Below are 19,813 nucleotides of genomic sequence, written 5' to 3'. Positions count from 1 at the left end.
GAAAGCAAAGGGGGAAAAAGGATCTAACCACTAATTTAATGGTAGCCACTAAGATAATACATAAATTAATAAAAGTTATTCTAGTTAATTATTGTAATAGTTTTGAAGCATAGGTATGAATTCAAATCTTCTGGGCAAATTTGGAATCCTATGAACAGTCTTGCTAAAAATAATTTTTTTCATCCATTCAACAAATATTTGTTAGCATCTACCCTGTGCACTGTTCTGGGCCCTTGGGATACATCAGTGAACAAAGCAAAGATCCCTTCCCTGGATAGACAGTGACAACACACATAACAAATAAGTAAAATATGTAATGTTAGGAAGTGATAAATGTTGCAAGGGGAAAACACAAGGATAGGTGGAGTGGGAGGCTCAGGGCATTAGGAGACAGTCAGGATACAGTTTTGAGCAGTGGTCAAGAAAACCTTGTGGAGAAGGTAACATCTGAGCAAAGACCCGAAAGAGATGATGGAGGTGTAGATGACTATCAGAGGAATTTGGGTTTCATAATGGATTTGAACTCAATTTCAACATGTCCAAATCTCTCCCTGCAATCTTCCTGCACACTACCGTCTACTGCTGTTTCCGTCTAGGTGAATGGTGTCACCAGTCATCCATGGAGCCAGCGAGAGACCAGGGCACAACAGACAGAGCTAGAGCAGACTGGTCATGCGAGTGAGGGCTGGGACCCCAACTGCCTGGGTCCGACTCCCAGCGCCGCCATTTTCTGGCCTACGCCTCCATCTTCTCTTGTGTAAGTTGGGGATAATAAGTTTACTGCAACGTAGGCTTATTGTGTACATTAAGTGAATCACTACCTGTAAAGCACTGAGGCTAGTGCTTAGGAGCATCAAAGGGTTCAAACCTCCGAGAAAACAATTGCTGAGTCCTATTGCATTTTATCTTCTAGTAGCCATCAAATCTATCCATATCTCATCCTAGCCCAACCTACCATCATCTCCCCTGCTTCAAATCCTCCCATAGTTTCCCTTGTTCTTTGAATCAACACACACTCTGATGTGGTCAAAGGCCCTGCATGGTCATGCTGACTGCTGCAACCTCATCTCACACCACGCTCATAGTCGCACAGTCCTTACCCCAGCTTCTCCTTCCGGCCACAGAGCCTTTGCTGCTGTTGCTCCCCACCCTTCTTTACCTGGGTAAGTGCTGCTCACCATCCTTCAGGTCTCGGCTAAAACACCCCTTCCTCCAGGAAGGCTTCTGTGACTTCCTTGATTGAATCAAATCCCATGTTATTATATGTCATCCTAATACTATGTGCCTTCCTTTGTAGCAGATGCCAGAGATTGTGTACATGTTTGTTTTCCCTGCCAGGTCATAAGCTTTTTCAGCACTATGCTTGCCTAGCCCACTGGTGTGCGCCCAGTGCTGGGAACAGCCTGGCCTCTGGTATCTGCTCCATAAGCACTCACTGAACAGGCAGGCACGGTGGCTCATGCTTGTAATCCTAACACTCTGGGAGGCTGAGGCGGGAGGCTTAATTGAGCTCAGGAATCTGAGACCAGCCTGAGTGAGAGAGCAAGACCCTGTTTTTACTAAACATAGGAAAATTAGCCAGGCATCCTGCCTCATGCCAGTAGCCCTGGCTACCCAGGAGGCTGACGCAGGAGAATGGCTTGAGTGCAAGAGTTTGAGGTGCTGTGAGCTACGATGACACACTGTCCTCTACCCGGGCGACAGAACAAAACTCTGTCTCCAAAAAAAAAACAACAACAACAAAAAAAAACACTCACTCAATGAATGATAGTCCCAAAATAACTATCTGTCACCAAGGGTGTTTGACTTGTCCTCCAAGGGCACCATCCTCACCTCAAAGAGGCACCATGAAGGTCTTCAGTTAAGCAAAAGATAATAATCTTTGCTTTTGAGGATCTTGAGTCTAGCTAGAAAAAACAGTTGAACATTTACAAACAACATAGTGGCAGGACAAATCAAAGCTGTACAGAAAATAACAAAGGGGTCAGAAGTTGCAAAATCATTGTACAAATCATGTCAGGGAAGGCTTTTTATAAGGGAGGGGAGTTTTTAGATAGGTTTAAAAGAAGGCAGGGCTGATTGGAGGAAGGGGGCACATTCTTATGGAGTATTCTCTGTTCTGTTTTGGTTTTTTTGAGACAGAGTCTCACTCTGTTGCCTGGGCTAGAGTGCCATGGCATCAGCTTAGCTCACAGCAACCTCAAACTCCTGGACTCAAGTGATCCTTCTGCCTCAGCCTCCCGAGTAGCTGGGACTACAGGCATGCACCACCATGCCCGGCTAATTTTTTCCATATGTATTTTTTGGTTGTCCAGCGAATTTCTTTCTATTTTTAGTATAGACAGGATCTTGCTCTTGCTCCAGATGGTCTTGAACTCCAGAGCTCAAAAAACGATCCTCCTGTCTCGGCCACCCAGAGTGCTAGGATTACAGGGGTGTGCCACTGCGACCGGCCCTTATCGAGTATTCTAACTTGGTATTATTCCTATTCCTGGTGACTCAGGCTCTCTGGAGCCACTGGCTGGATTTAAACCTGTGTGATCTTAGACAAGTTACTTTCTCTCCCTGTGTCTCCATTTCCTCATCCATACAATGAAGGGAATAACGTACCTACCTCAAAGGGACCTCAAAGGGACGGGGTGAGGATTAAACCAGTCCACACGTGTAAAGTGCTTAGAATGGCACCCAGCATGTACTTGTAACACTGCATATGCATTTGCTGCTATTTTTGCTGCTTGTTGTCATATGATTATTATTGGTGAAAGGAATGGTCAAGACAGGGGCAAAAAGATGTTAATTAAATGCTGCAAATAGACTTTATCTTATCCTGCTAAGGATAACAGGCTTTTACTGGGAAGACCATGAGCCCCAGGAAAACAAAGCACCCGTCTGCTATTCCGTCAGCATCAATCTCAGCCAGCACAGTCTCGGGCATCAGCATGTCCTTGATAAATACTTGTGGAATGAATGGTGTTTTTTTTGTTTTGTTTTGTTTTGTTTTGTTTACCATGTATTGATAACAACAATATTCTTACACTGAACTAAGTACTTTACATACACAATCATATTTAATGCTCACAATAAACCTATAAGTTAAGTACTATTTTCATCTTTGCTTTTCAGATGAGGTTTAGGGAATTTAACTTACCCCAGGGCACACAGTACCTGGCAGATCTGACAGTGAACACAAATAACTTGATTCCAGAGCTCTTAACTCTAGAATGAATACATGAGTGGTCCATCAGGTGATAAAGAGTTTGAGAATTATCAACAGCAAGAATCAGAATAACTATGGGCAGGAAATGCAAAGGTATTACCTGAATGGGGGGGAAAAAAAAAGAAGTTCTTAAGGGGCAAGATAGTGGAGACAAAGAACTTACTTAGAAGCAAACTCGGAATACAGGCACCTGAGTGATAAGGACCTGGAAGTGAGATTACATGAGGTCTCTGCCAGGAAGACCACACCTGGGTTTCTCAACTGCTCCTGTGCATAAGGGACTAGTGCTGAGTATCACATCAGGCTCTAAAATTTGTCTTTTTAATTTTGGGAAATTGCTATGGAAATCTGATGAAAACTAAGTGCCTCTTCTTTGGAAGCACACCCACCCGTGTGCCTGCACACACACCAGTGTTAATATTCCTGAAGCCCACGACAGACCCAGGTTAGGAGACCCCCTGGTCTAAATCCAAACCTTCAGCAAATTCAGGGCACCCTCCGAGCTTGCTAGCTAATATTCGAGGGAAGTAAAGCCAAGAGGAGCCCTCTTGCCAATTCATAGTCTCTGAGAGCCAGACTCACTTGCAGTGAGACCTATGCAGTTCCTGGGGGAAGAGAAGGAAGCCTTTTCTTTAGGAACATTAGAATGTGTTGTCCTTTGGATTACATAAGGGAAAAGGAATTCAGTGTAAAGCCCTGCAGATCTGGGAACAAGAAGGGCAGTCACCTCAGGGACAGTATTCTCTGCTGATAAGATGATGATTTTTGTGAAGTTGCAAGGCTCATGATTACTTTGCATTTTAAAAACAACATCTAATGAATGATCTTTGGAGTCAACACCAAGAGTAGTGCCTGGGTTAATATTTCTTAGCCTACTGCTGATGTCTTCAATCCAATTACAATCATAGGCAAATTTAAAAACAATCCCGAAAAATAGAAGTGCATAAAATTGTCCCAGAATTCAATAGGAATCTATGCAGCAAACTTAGTGAAAAATTCTGGCTGGAAAATTATAATCCATACTACTGCAAGGAATTGCCGACACTTCACACACCTAAGAACTGCTTTGTTCAACTTATATGAAAGAAGATAGATACTTAATCTAAAAAATCAAGTTCAAGCCACAATGTTTCCAAACATGCATTCCCTGAATGCTGAATATCACATTTCTTATTCAAAGACATTTTGGTTTCTTAAAATGTAAAATAAGTCATCTACAATTAGGAATAAAATATTCATTTCTTTTGTTCACCAATATGATATTCCTTCCTATAGATCTGAATAGAAAATGAAGTATGGCCAAGGCGGGCGGATTGCTCAAGGTCAGGAGTTGGAAACCAGCCTGAGCGAGACCCCGTCTCTACCAAAAATAGAAATAAATTAATTGACCAACTAAAAATATATATATACAAAAAATTAGCCGGGCATGGTGGCGCATGCCTGTAGTCCCAGCTACTCGGGAGGCTGAGACAGTAGGATCGCTGAGCCCCGGAGATTGAGGTTGCTGTGAGCTAGGCTGACGCCAGGGCACTCACTCTAGCCTGGGCAACAAAGTGAGACTCTGTCTCAAAAAACAAACAAAAAAAAAAAAAAAAGAAGAGCCTTTGGGTTTTGCTACTTTTTTTTACATTCCAGTGTAATCAGTTGGAGGGAAATGGGATATGTAGGCAGTTAAGTGGCCATGTGTTCTATGTGACCCCTAAAATCTTCACTGACTGATTTTTCTCCCTACTGAAATGACCGGTTCGTCCACCCTGTCAAAACGCTGACGGTCAAAACGCTGCTACTGGTGCAGTGTGCATGCGATAGGGCTCTTCACAACTGGAATGCGCTCTCTGAAACGCCCTCTCCAGTGAGTGTGACCTGACTCTCTTTTCCTCTTGGTCACACTCTGGGACATCTGTGTGGTGTTGAGCTTGAAAAGCTAAGGGGAGTTTGCCCTCAAGCTTCCTAGGATTCCTGGCATCCTTTATCAGCCAGAGTTCCCAAAGGGGAATGAGAAAGAATTCCTGGGAAACTCTAAGGTAGACGATGATCGATGCTGTAGGGAGACCCTGCTGCTCCAAACCACGCATCCCCGGTGTTAGGGAGATCTAGAGGGTGTGTGGAGATCAGGCCAGAACTTCATGCTCCTCTGAATGGTTGGCAATAAATAAATGCTTTGTTCTTTCTAGCAAACAATTGCTTTTATTGGACACCTACTCCTAGGTGAGCTTTTGGTCCCTGGACAATAACCCTAAAAAACCTCAGCCTTAAAAATGTGATCCCTGGGTGACCAGTGTCCAGGAATCTGGGTAGCAACAGGGACACCATTTCAGAAAGCCCTAGGCAGAGAGGGGACCGTTTATCTCGACACACTTCAATGAAAATTGTCATGCTTTGTATTGCCATGAAATAACAATCAGAAGCTGGGGGAAGGCACACAATTTCCCCTGCCCAGTTGTCCCAAATGGCAGCCCTGCAGAAACCAATTATGCTAATAATATTTTCATACTAAAAAGGAAATGTGCCATTGCTGGCGATTTTGTTTTGAACGGATGTCATTTTTTCCATTGGGGAAAACTTAAATGCAATTTTGTTGTTTTCCTTTCCTCAAAAATGGATTTCAAATGGCAATAAGCCCCAGTTACAAGAATCTTCTAGTGAATTTTGAGGACTAAAGTGTAGGTAACAGTGTTTGCCCCAAGCTGCTTTCAGCCTCTGGCAGGTTAGCGTAAGTGCCAGGATCCAGCTGCCCAGCTAGCCCCGCTCCAGCCTCATCAAGCTCCTTCGGTCGCTTTCAGTGGGTATCCGAACTTGCGAACCGAACACATTCTTCGGTGGCTCAGCACCACGCCTCACGCATGGATTTCCCTTGGAATCGTCCAAGCTGCGGCTGCTTCTGGCTCATGCATAACCCAGGAGAAAGCTTTCTCCCCTGTCCAGGCCACACCACTTTAAAATCAAAACAAACCACCCCAAGCCCAACACAAAACAATCTCTGTGCTTTCCCCACTCTCAGCCCACTCTCATCCCCACCAGAACGACTCGGTCAAAAGCCCTTCCTTCTTCAGAGTGATTTCTAGTAACCTCCAGAGCCGTTTTTCTAATTAAATAAACCTCATCTTGTCTAGCTTCCTGGTCAGCATTTTGAACCCCCTACAGATGGGTCTGAAGGATTAACAGCAAATCCTCCTCGACCTAGCTCTGGCAGATGGGCGGCATGTGTCTGATAAATACTCGGACTGGGCTTGCTTCCTCCTGTTCCTAACAGATAGACAGAACGCCCAGCAAATTAATTTTAAAATAGTGCCCCTCGCAACTCTTAGAATGGCAAAGGAGGCCAAACACAAATGATATGAATTTCATATGTGGAACATATTATCACCTCCCAATAACTGAGAAAAATAACCTGTTGGGGAAAGAGGACCTCAGGGGAAGGCTGGGTCAGCAAGCTTGGCCTCAACTCGCAGAGCAGGCCACAGTCACACCTGTAGACTCACCTTCCTGTCCTGTGTTCATTTGCATGAAGCCCTTTCCTGCTGTGAAAGTGCTTTTCAGCTTTTTCCAGGTGCCTTTGAAATTTGATGGTAGATATACCAGGAGAGGAAACTTCTGTTGTTTTTATGTTTTAAAAAAGAGGCAGCCAGTCGATATAATAAGGGAAGACCAACACATCTTCCTAATTGTTAGAGATATTTACATTTAAGGATATTGATGGTCATATCCGTCTATTTGAACTTGGAAAGGGAAAGACAACCTTAAGTGGTGGGAGAAGGAAGTAATGCACATGACTTCATGTGTGGGAGGCTCTTCACTCGAGAGTGCATCCTTCTGGCTGCACCCCACTTTGGAGGTTGTGCGGAATAGCCGGCAAAACTCAGCACTGCCAACCAGACGCCTGTGCCCCCTCTTGTTCACTGGCTTTGTAACCCCGGCCTCTGCGACCTCATTTTGTAAAATGCAAGGAATACTATTTTAACTTCCCCCATCAAAAGCCCACACCAGATCAGATATTTTCTTTTTTTTTTTTTTCTTTTGGAACATCTTTCCATTTTACATGGATCAGACAGTTTCTTGAGGGATCGTTCATCGTTAAGAGCTATGATTCAGACCCCTAGTGACTGGGGAAGACAAACAGAGGAAATATTCTTCTCATTCTGAACAAATGAGGGAACTCATTCCTCTTGAGAACACATAGCAGTGGCCACATGAATGTTGAATAAAAGAGCAAAGGATGGAAAGACTGAAACTTAGTCACAGGGATTGCCTCCCCGAGGAGGTACAGCTACTTTCTGGAAGAGAGAGAAATGGATCCCAGGTTTCTAGATCATGTACCATTCCTCTACAGCACCAGTCCCCAACATTTTTGGCATCAGGGACTTTCTTGGAAGACAATTTTTCCACACATGGTGGGGTGGGGGTGGTTTCGGGATGATTCAAGTGCATTACATTTATGGTGCAGTCAAACCTCTCTGCTAATGATAATCTGCGTTTGCATCACTCCCCAGCACTAGCATCACCACCTCAGCTCCACCTCGGATCATCAGGCAGTAGATTCTCACAAGCAGTGCACAACCAAGATCCCTCGCATGCGCAGTTTACTGTAGGGCTCGAGCTGCTATGAGAATCTAATGCCACTGCTGATCTGACAGAAGGCAGAGTTTACGTGGTGATGCGAGCAATGGGGAAAGCAGGAAATACGGAGGAAGCTTTGCTAGCTTGCCTGCCTCTCTCCTCTCCTGCTGCACTGCCCAGGTCCTCCCAGGCCATGGACCAGTAGTACTGGTCTGCAGCCTGGGGCTCGAGGACTGCAGCTCTGTAGAGACAATGTGCTTGCTTTGCAGAAGAACTTCTTGAATTCTCCCAAGTGAAACAGGTGGCAGATTGCTGACAATTACTTCATGGTTGGAGAAAAATATGGCCCACAGACATTGAGGTGATGAAGCAAAGGTAACATGGGAATTCCAAAAACAGTTCAGATCAAGAATCCAGGTCTCCTGGCTCTTCTTTATGTGTCATCATAACTCTGTGACCTTATTAGCTTTGTTTTTCTTCATACCCAGGAATGTCCACTTTTGCCAGGACTGTCCTAGTTTACACTCATTGTCCTAGAGTAATTATTAATAATTCCCCTCTCTCACACTCAAATGGGAAGTGGTTTGGATGATAAAAATTACATGATAAATGAGATATTTTTATTTGTGTATTATTTATCCCCCCACTAGAGTATTAGCCCCATGACAGCAGAGAATTTGGGTGCTTTGTTTAATGCTGTACCCTCTAAATGGTGCTGATACACAGTAGGTGTTCAATAAATATTTGTTGAATTAATTTATATATATATATATATATGTTTTTTGGGTTTTTTTGAGACAGAGTCTCTCTTTGTTGCCCAGGCTAGAGTGAGTGCCGTGGCATCAGCCTAGCTCACCGCAACCTCAAACTCCTGGGCTCAAGCAATCCTCCTGCCTCAGCCTCCCGAGTAGCTGGGACTACAGGCATGCGCCACCATGCCTGGCTAGTTTTTTCCATATATATTAGTTGGCCAATTAATTTCTTTGTATTTATAGTAGAGATGGGGTCTCGCTCTTGATCAGGCTGGTTTCGAACTCCTGACCTCAAGCAATCCGCCTGCCTTGGCCTCCCAGAGTGTTAGGATTACAGGTGTGAGCTACCACGCCCGGCCAATTTATATATTTTAAACGAATGAGATATATGACCTCAGAGTAGCATAAAGGAGCTAAAACAATAAAATGGGTTTCAGTCTTAGCTCTGACTCTTTGTGTCTATGTGTCCCTTGAGCAAGTCCCCTAATCTCCCTGAGCTTCCATGTCTTCCTGAGTGGAATGGGGCCAATCGTAGTACCAGAGCTGAAGACCAAGGGTAGAAGCAAACATGCTAATGTACATTAACATATATGAAAATGGCTTTGAAATCCTAAAATGCACTCCAAATCACCATTTAATTTTACTTCAACAATTAAACAATCGTGGCTTTGTTAGAAATTAGATGGCAGTGTGGATGAAAATGGAGGCGGTAAAGCTCATACTCAGACATTCTCTAAAAGATTGGGCACAGTGTAACTTTTCAGTCACTTGCACTAAAGCCCACGAAGCTAAGGAGGGCTTTGCAAAAGGATATTTTTACATGGCTATGTTTAAAAGGCAACTTTTTGCAGATTCCTTTTTAAGGAAGGAGGAAGCAGGGCAAGCTACTCTTTCAATTTATTTTCCCCAGGCCTGGCTGGCTCCCTACCTGCACCTCTCTGGGCAGCCCAGGGCAGCTCTGGAGCATGGCTGGCAGAGCAAATCCGTGGGTCCCGCTCTCCACGGGCCATTGCACACCTCCCAGCCAAACCACTGCAGGTCCAGGGCTTTCTACCCTCTCTCCCAGGGAGTTCCCAGAGCAATTAACAAAACAGAAGGCCTAATTAGGAGCAATTGGGATTTACTGCCCACTTTAAAGTGATCCTGAGACCCTTTTGAAGAAAAGTGAGGTCTTTTCCCAGGATCCTCCAAGCAAGAATTTGTCAAAGATTTGTCTAAGGTGGCAGCCTGGCAGCCAATTCTCAAGCTTCTCCCAGTGGAATCTCTACTCTTTGAAGGGCTTTCTACCATCTAGAAAAATCTAAGCAGCAACACAAACAACATAAATTTGACAACTTGAGGCCTCACCTTTTACAAATGACTTTCTTTTCTATTAAATTGTACATTTCCTTCAGTCCACTGGTGAGTTTTGCATTGGACTTTTTTCTCTTGCTTAAGGCCTGACAATTTAGAACATGTTAGTGTGCCTGTGTCATTCACTCAACCCGTCAAACAGCATGCAATGAGTGGTTCCTATGTGCTTTGCAACATGAGAGAATAAAAACCAAAAAGAATAAAATCAGTGTCAATTGTCTTCTCTGCATCAACTTCACTCATAGGAAGAGAAATGTACACTAAAGCTATACTAAGACGTGGAGTTTTCAGCCATCAGATTAGCATGGATCAAAAAATGTCTAGTCCTGTGTTTGGGGATTTCTATCACTTTCACTTGGACCCAGAAATTCCACTTCTATGAATTTTTCCTACAGACCTACCAGTTTGTGTATGAAATTGCTTATCTATGTCAACTGAAGACTGGTTAAATGTATTATTAGTACAGCCATTAAAAACAGGCTTTAGGCTGGTGGCTCACGCCTGTAATCCTAGCACTCTGGGAGGCTGAAGCGGGTGGATTGTTTGAGCTCAGGAGTTTGAGACCAGCCTGAGCAAGAATGAGACTCCATCTCTACTAAAAATAGAAAGAAATTAGCTGGACAACTAAAAATATATAAAGAAAATATTAATCGAGCATGGTGGTGCATGCCTGTAGTCCCAGCTACTCAGGAGGCTGAGGCAGTAGGATTGCTTGAGCCCAGGAGTCTGAGGTTGCAGTGAGCCAGGCTGATGCCACTGCACTCTAGCCTGGGCAACAGAGTGAAACTCTGTCTGAAAAAAATAAAATAAAAAATAAAGCTTTAGGCCGGGCGCTGTGGCTCACGCCTGTAATCCTAGCTCTTGGGAGGCCGAGGCGGGCGGATTGCTCAAGGTCAGGAGTTCAAAACCAGCCTGAGCAAGAGCGAGACCCCGTCTCTACTATAAATAAAAAAAAAATAAATAAATAAAATAAATAAATAAATAAAGCTTTATACCTATCAATATGAAGTGATCTGCCAGATATATTGCTAGGTTAGAAAAACAAAGGGTGAATGAACAATGTGTGTAGTATGTACGTACACTTTTTAAATGGGGGGTGGGGTAGAGTGCAGAAACACATGCAAATAAGTTTGAATACACATGAAATGATTCTGGAATGATACCCAAGCCACAGTTAATGTTGTTCACCTTTGGAGAGGGGAACTGGGAGTCTGGGAACCTAGAAAGGATACTTCTCTCTATACCTTTTTTATCTTTTGAGTTTTGCCTTCTGGGCAATTTGCTTAATCGAAATAGCAAGTAATTAAGTAATAAAAATGTATTAAATGGTCATTTGTGCATTCTAGATACTTTCACTCTAGGATCCAAGCTTTGCTTCATCTACTTGCTATAAGGCACTATGCCCAACTTCCATAATTTTAATGCAGTTAAAATTAAAAGTGGTTTCAGGTACAGGATTAATGTAGGAGTTAAAAATTAGTTAAATTACATCTCTCAATATAACAACATTCGTTCTAATTTATTAATGCTCTAAGGGAAATGAAAATAAAATCAACAAAGAGATGAATTTAAGGTGCCTGGAACCAGAAATACATCCTAAATATAGTAGGAAAGTTTTAATCTAATAGATGATAACCAAATACCAAAATAATATTTATTATTTATTTATTTATTTATTTTGAGACAGAGTCTCACTCTGTTGCGTGGGCTAGAGTGAGTGCCACGGCGTCAGCCTACCTCACAGCAACCTCAAACTCCTGGGCTCAAGCGATCCTCCTGCCTCAGCCACCCGAGTAACTGGGACTACAGGCATGTGCCACCATGCCCGGCTAATTTTTTTCTATATATTTTTAGCTGTCCAATTAATTTCTTTATATTTTTAGCAGAAACGGGGGCTCCCTCTTGCTCAAGATGGTCTCAAACTCCTTAGCTCAAACGATCCTCCTGCCTCGGCCTCCCAGAGTGCTAGGATTAGAGGCGTGAGCCACCGCGCCCGGTCAAAAATTACATATTTAAAGCAGAAATTAAGTTTACTTTCACATCTCTCTCGCTCCTTTAAAAACAATTCATGAGGCACCCTCTTCATCCTCTGACTTTTATGATGTTTACTTTACATTTTATTAGGTAGCCTGATAGTACATGTTTATACTGAGCATTATTTGCCATGGTTAGCCTAAATATATGAGCCTTAAAGAAAGACAGATTAGGTTCAGATCCCGGTGCCACATTGACTAGCTATGTGATGTTAAGCAAATTACTTAATCTCTCTGAACCTAAGTTGCTCATCTATAAAATGAGATGATCCTAACAATAGAAGAGTTGTGGTAATGAAGTGAGATCATTCTCCATGAATGATCTCACTTCTGTAGCAGTGGCTGGTGTAATAGCTGTCCATAAGTGGCAGCTATCATCTCTGTCATCATTTTAGTTCCTTGGTTTATCTCCTTAATTTAACTATAAGTGATATCAGGGCTGCCTCTTTTTTAACCATCTTTGCTTACAGCATCAGTGCTCTGCAAATGGTGAGCACTAAATGAAGGCTGACTGGCTCACAGATCTTGGAGATTAGGAACCTCAAAAGATCTCTTAATTTAGGTCCAGCCCTTTGTACAGATAAGACATTAGTCCCATTTTATAAAAGGTAGTAGACCCTAAGAAGGGGTTAAATAACTTGGATTTTTACTTCTCTCTTTAAAGCATGGTTCTTTTGTCCTTAGAAAGTACAAAAGTTAATCGAGCATATTTATTCTTTCACATAGTATTCAAATTCTTCTAATTACATTTCTTGTTCCATCTGGTATTAGATTCTCTCTGTTTTCATGCATATTTCTAAGACATGATGAAAAAATACCCTCATTGTTTTTGTGAAATGAGATCAGATGATCAGATGGAGGTTCTTAGAGTTGCTTGGGGGGGGTACCATGTTTATCTTGCTTTGTGGGCCCCCAGACCTCCCTGAAGCAATGAAGACAGACTTTCTTATATATGGCCTTGGCAGCCAGCAACTTTTAAGAGGACTTCTGGACTGATGCCCAATCTACTGAGGTCATAGGTGGAAGTTAGAATGTTCTACCTCTTGAGAAGCCTGGCATGAAAAAAATCCGCAAGACCACCACAGTAGATGCAAACTAGTTACTACTGCTACTATTATTACAGTTGTCATTATTACATTACCATATTGCACTTTATTGAAGTCCAATAAGCTCTATTTTGCTTAATTTATATCAAGTTACTCTTTCCTATGCTTAATGCAGAGAAATCGAAAAGAGGGATTTAGAAAAATAACAACAACAACAACAAATTGAACATGTTCAAAGGATCCAAAGCCACATATTACTATCCTTCCCCACCTTTCTAAACTTGGGTTAATTTTCAGATGCTCATAGGGGAAGGGGCAGCACTTATAAAGAACCTCCACAACTGGGCCCCTGCTAACCTCGGCAGTATCATCTAACCTCCCCAGCCACACTCACACAGTACTGAACCACTTCAACTCCCCAAAGCATCGTGAGAATTCAGTCTCTAACATGGTGGCTTGGGCTCTCAAAAGTCATTAGCTTTCATCATCAAATATAGTGGCCCTGGCATAGACCACTTGCACTTGAATCCTAGATCTTCTGATTACTGACTCAAGGACCTTGGGCAAATTTCTTAAACTTTCTATGGCCTTCAATGGCTCATCAAAATGTGTCTATGTTATGAATATTTATAAAATGGATACTAACAGTACATGCTTCATAGATGGGGAAAAATATGTATATATATGTACTCATATGAGTACTGTGCAAACAGTAAGCACTCCATACATATTAGCTGTCACTATCATACAAACTCCAGGGTTTTGCCCTTGCCGTTCTATACCTAGCAACGCTCACTTTTCATACATGCCCCTCTGCCTTCTCCTCCTCATTCAGATCTCAGCTTAAAAGCTGACTTCCTCCAAGAAGCTTTCTCTGAACACTCAGCCCAGCCAAGAGGAGATGCTCTTCCCGTGGGCTTCCCCAGCCCCCTGGCAACTCTACGCTCATTTACAAGCATCTGTTTACTTGTCTGACTTCCCTATTATATTAGATATTTCTCCAGCGTAGCTATTTGGTGGGTTCATCATTCCATCAGCAGCACCTAGTCAAGCACTCGGCACACTGTAGGAAATCAACACTTGCATGAGATAGAATGCAGGAGAACCTTCTCCCTTGAGGCAGTGCTCAGCAAATGTCTTTGAAGAAATCTTCCTATGGGAAGGCCCTTTGGCATTCAAAACCAGGAGCCAATCAGAGGCGGACAGCTAGGACAGACCTTGATGGGATTTAAAATTTGGAAAAAAAAGGTGAATGTAGATTGTATAGATAAACCACTATCAAAATACCCCAGGTAGTAAGTACTTAGTCCTCTGTGTATTTTGGATCTTGCCAGTTGTTATTTGACAGATATTAGCTAATTCCCATCCACAGAAGTGAATAAACACATTCAAGGAGGTGTAAGGGGGTGGTGCCATTAGAATCTGATCCTCTAGGCTTCTGCACTGAGAATTCACCATTGTAACCTCCCCTTACTCCTTGACCATCCTCTAATCCTTGCTCCCATCAGGAAGACAGGCTCAGCAAGAACACCCAAGGGAACTTGGCACCAGTTTCCTCATTGGTGTAAGAATTCAAGCTCCCTAACCTAATATTTTAAAAAACTGCCAAGTAGGCCCCCTATTTGCTAATAGTATGGTTTTGCATTCCCAAACTTACAAATTGGTCTTTAGCAGCCCTTAACATAAGACAGTGTGTGTGTGTGTAAAGAAGGTGGATTTTAGGCAAATAGCAAGACACCAGGTTATAGTCTTGCCACTGTTATTTTCACAAAAAATTTCTCTCTTGCCTCAGTACTGGGAGTACTAGTATTTCTCCTAAGCTCTTGGTTTGTTTTTCTCTCTCAATAATATAACCAGTTACCTTTCCCTTTTCAACTTGGCCACTAGAAAATAGTTTCAGAGCTGCTTTTCCCAGTGAAAACTGCTTTTCAGAACTGAAGTATAAATGAATCACAGACACACAGAATTTTAGTCACTTGGATATTATCTAGTCCGCCCTTTTATTTCTCAGATGAGAAAGCTGCCCTGAACTGAGGCAGCAGGAGGCCAGTGCACAGCCTGTGGTCGGTGCTCCAGCCTCCTCCCTGACTCTGTCTCGCCTTCTTACTCTGCTTCCCCTTGCTCTGCTCACTTATTTTTTAGTATATCTTGCCTAAATAAAAACACTATTCTTATCAAAACTCTTGGTTTTCACCGTCTTTCCCTCTTGCTATGTCTTTAAAACAGATGTCTCTGGGAGCCCTGGTCAACTGGAATTGAGTGACTGGTCCTGCTGGTTTGGTTGAGCTGCTGCTGCTGGGACGCATGAGTCCACGGCAAGTCGGTGACAGCCCGCAGGAAGGGTTGCATTCGGATAGCAAGTGTTCTGCACAAGCCCTATGCCAGGGCACAAGCAAAGACCCTGCCTCCAAGGTGAGTACACAAAGCTTATTGTTTTCTTTGGGGATCCTTTGCCATATTTCCCTCTCACTGTGCTTTGAAAATTAACCACCAGAGTCTCGTCTTTATGGCTTCATTAACTATTCCTTGTAATTGCACCAGTCATAATTAATTCATTTGTTATTCACATGGGTGACATACGGACACTTTAATAGATTTTCCACAGGGAATTCCACATATTAAATGATATTGATGGTGCTTTTAGAAAAGATTTAAAGCAGAGCCACAGTAAGAACTATTTCGTATAATGAGCGATGACTTATTTTATTATAAAAATGAAGTTTTTTTTAATCCCTCAACCTTCTCAGATGAAAACCAGAATGTGAATAAAGTAGCTCTTCCTCCCTCCAACAGATACTTCTAATCTATAATTTAGAGTGCCAAAATCAAGTCATTCTTATAACAATAGATGTATTTACACAATTGCATGCCAGAGCATTTAAGTAAATAATACTTGAATTAATTTCAGGTTAAAAATTTTCCTTTAAGCCTTCTTCTTTTTTTTTTCAGAGATCATCTGTATTTTAACGTCTTACTGCACAGCTGCATTGCTCATGTTTAATTTATGTTGGAATTCTTTTGTGACAAAACCAACTTATTTTTTAAGTGAAATCAATTCATTCTAGGCAAAACATTGGTTACCCAAATATTACACACTCTCAAATTATGCATAATGCCTCCCCTGCCCCTACCCTTCCCGTCTACACACATCCCTGTCTGCCCCCTCTTATTAGCAGGGCTGAATGAGAATTCCACACTGCTGAATTTTTAAACAAATACGTTAATCATTGGTTATCTGGTAGAAGCATCAAGCCTGTGCTGACAGACACACAATGAAATGGCAGAACTGAGGCAATTATCTATAAATTCAGGTTAAAAACTAAACTCAACAACCAGTTTTGCCTGAAATACCCCAATCATGGAGGAAAAAAAAAAGTGTTCCTTTGGTTTGCATTATTCTTGTAATTGCCTTAATTCCCACTTGACTCAGTGTGAGTGGAATCACAGACACACAGAATTTTAGTCTCTTGGAGATTATCCGGCCCAACCCCCTTATTTTTCAGATGAGAAGACTGAGACCCATAGAAGCTGAATGCCCTGCCTGGGTCATCAGTGGGTGGTGGCCAAGTGCAGTCTTGGGCCCACACCTGCCAGTTCCCAGCTCAGTGCTCTTCCAACTGGTGTTGCCTTGTCTTGCTCCATTCCACTGCCTCTAGAAACCAAGAAAGTGGTGCCCACATGTAGCCAGCAGGATAAACTTTAAAGGAAGACAGCAAAATGCCACCCAAGTCCAATGCAACAATTCACCTTGGCTGAGTATCAGATAATTTTCTCTGTATGTTCTACTATCACTAAAACAACCAGCTTTCAAACATAAATAGGAGTCTTCACGAAATAAACAAAAAACATCTTCACCTTTCCTAATAGGTACTCAATGAAAAATCTACAAGAACCTCTGAAGCCCTACAGGAAAATTCAGGTCCAGGATGTTGTAAGAGCTTAAAATCTGGCTTGGTGTCAAAGCAGAGCCAAGTCGGGTTATCAGTTTGAGGACTGTCAAGTACAGCAAACACATTACATCAGACCGTTATGAAAGAGCCCACACTTAGGTTCCACGTTCTCTCTAAAGAACTTCCAGCCTGTTTGTAAGGTGCTGATTTTCAATCTCCTATGGCATTGAATTCAACAAGCATATATCTGCTTTGTTTTTGAAACAAAAAGTTTTTTGTAATTCTGCCAAAAGAGTATTTTCTGTATTAAAGACAGCGCAGGACACCAACTGCTTAGTTCACCTGCTTTCTCTGCCTTGAAGTTTCAGCACACAACTTATAGTTTGCTTTTTGAATTTTTTATATCAGTATTTCTCTGATTCTCAGAGCCATGGAGCTCATCTGTAAGGTGGGTTGTTAGTGTAAACTACCCAGAGAAGGTTGTTCTGCATTCTCCTGGCTAGAAGGGAGGACCCAGACTAAGGTCAAAATTATTATGTGGAGATTAAACTGTAGAATTTAATTACGTGTTCTGTTGCTCCTGGTACATTTATTAATTTAGCAGTACAAACTGACTGGAGCTAAACAAGCAGGACTGATTAATTTGCAAAGACATCTAGGTAACAGATTGTGATCAAAGTGGAGACCTGATCCTGTTAGATTGAAATGTGTTGTCCTGTGCTGCATGAAGGACATGGAGCAGCATGGTTTATCTTTATCAATGCTTTCCTCTGAAGGAGGGGAACAAGCTTGCAGATACTAATCAGGGCTGAGGCCCTGCCACTCAATAATTACCCACTGTCTCATCATAATCCCGGAACTAAGCCCCTGCCCAATCCATCTGGGACCCTTTTCCATCTATTGCACAGCTCAAGAATACGTGTGTAAGCTATTACCTCTGGTTGTGCTATCTGTCCCCCGAGTATAGATTCATGGCAGTGACCAATTAGGTTGCCGTGTTCTCTTTCCCCCTTTTCTTCCAATTCATCTTGTACTTCTCAGCACTGGTAATGAAGCACGGATTCATCGGGGTGCAGAAATCCACTCACCTATAAAAGCTGTCTGCTATAGTCACTGATAAACATCATACGAGGCTTAATATTGTGGGATACTTTGAAAACAGGGGTGGCAAGACCATACCTCTGGATCTTGAGGCTTCTTTAAGCCACTCTCAACCTGTCACTGCCTTCTACCAGGAACAAATCACACACAGAGGACAATATTCTTGACCCTAATCCAGAAATCAAACAGCTGAGAAGTGAGGAGGGCTAACGTGGGGATAATTGAATCCTGCCTCCCTGAATGAGAACCCAGTATCATGTCTTGGTTATAAGTCTAGGGTCCTGAAGTCCAAGAGCTTTAGGTTAAAACTCTGGTTCTGCTCTTTACCATCAATTCCTGTTGCATGTATAGCCCAAACCAAAAAATTTAGCTCTTGATCAAACTGACCAACCATTATCCGATAATTATTTCGCGTATATACATTTCATCTTCCCAAATAAAGTATACATTCCTGAAAGGTAAAATCCGCACCTTTTTCTTTCATATATCCCACAGGTGACAGTTAATAAATGCTTACGGATTCTTGCACTCGAACTTAAGAATCTTCATAAAATTCTTCAGAAACAATTTTGAAGGTGAGAGCCAACAAGTAGTCAGTTATAATTTTCAAATAAAGGAACAGAGGTAACCGTGATGTAAATCAAGTTAGCTAACAGAGTCGCTGTTATCAGTGGCAGAATTTAACATCATCGCTAGTCCTACAGCTCAGCAGAGCCACCGCCTGGGGCTGCGTTCTGGGTCAGGGCGGAGCCTCCCGGAAAGCGCAGGGGCTGTTTGGTGCACACTCCTCCGTCAGGGCACCCGCCCAGCTGCTAATTAGCCGGGACCCCATTTCGGATCTTTGCTGCTACTGACAGGGTTTTAATTAGTTAAATCTACAACTTGGCTCTTCTTGTTCTTCTCTGGCAGAGAGGAAGATACGCTAACATGGGAATGCATCACATTTACACTTCCCAAAAAACCCCTTCCCTAAGGCTTTGAGGATGCACCCTCAAGATGGACCACCCTTTGGAATTTCTACCCACCGCTCCGACAGCTGTTTCGTATTTATTTCCACGGTTGGGCCATTTCAGTTTGGGGCTGTTATTCATTATATAAGCAAATATTTGTTAAAGGATCAGGCACGGGATGAGGCATGTTTGTCAGGATTGTAATTAAGGTGGTGTGTGTACCAGGGCTAGCGGACAGGCATGGGTTGGATCCTCAACCCACTGTGGCTGTGTTACTTTGAAAAATTTACAGACCTCTCTGGGCCACATCTGGCCCACATGTACATGTATGTGTAGTCCTTGTTTCTACTGTCCTGAAGGATAGATAAGAAACAATTAATTTGGATAAAACATTTTAAGACCCCAATACATTAGCTTTTTGCAAATTCTTTGTGTAAGGCTGGTGGCGGCCCCCTCCCTTCCCTAGATCAAAAAAGAAAAGGTTCATGAGACCAGACCCGCCAAGGACAAAACTGCCAGGCCCCGCTAAGAGGAACCACACCCTGATGTCCACCTGGATAAGAGAACTTTTCAGCTCTTGGATTCCACAAATACCTCCAGCCCCTCCTAAAATCCCCAGCTCTTCCCGCCAAAAGTCCCTAGCCAGGCCCAAAGGGTATAAAAGGCCTCAGCCCCTTCAAACAGAGGAGACTTCTGGGCCCCCCTCTCTTGGGGCCCCAGAACCTCGTCCACGAGTGTATAATAAAGCCACGTGGTTTGGCCCCCACTCTTTCTCTCTCTGTGTCTGTCTTTTCTTTTCCCCGCCCTGCCGAAAAACCTTACACTTTGCCTGTAGCGTATAATAATACCCTTTTATTTTTCAGGTTGTCTTTTTCAAAGTGAATTATAATTTTAAAAAATGTTTTCAGAATGTT

Source organism: Microcebus murinus, chromosome 6, assembly GCF_040939455.1.
Source record: "Microcebus murinus isolate Inina chromosome 6, M.murinus_Inina_mat1.0, whole genome shotgun sequence".
Taxonomy (NCBI): Eukaryota; Metazoa; Chordata; class Mammalia; order Primates; family Cheirogaleidae; genus Microcebus; species Microcebus murinus.
This window is presented reverse-complemented; position numbering follows the sequence as displayed.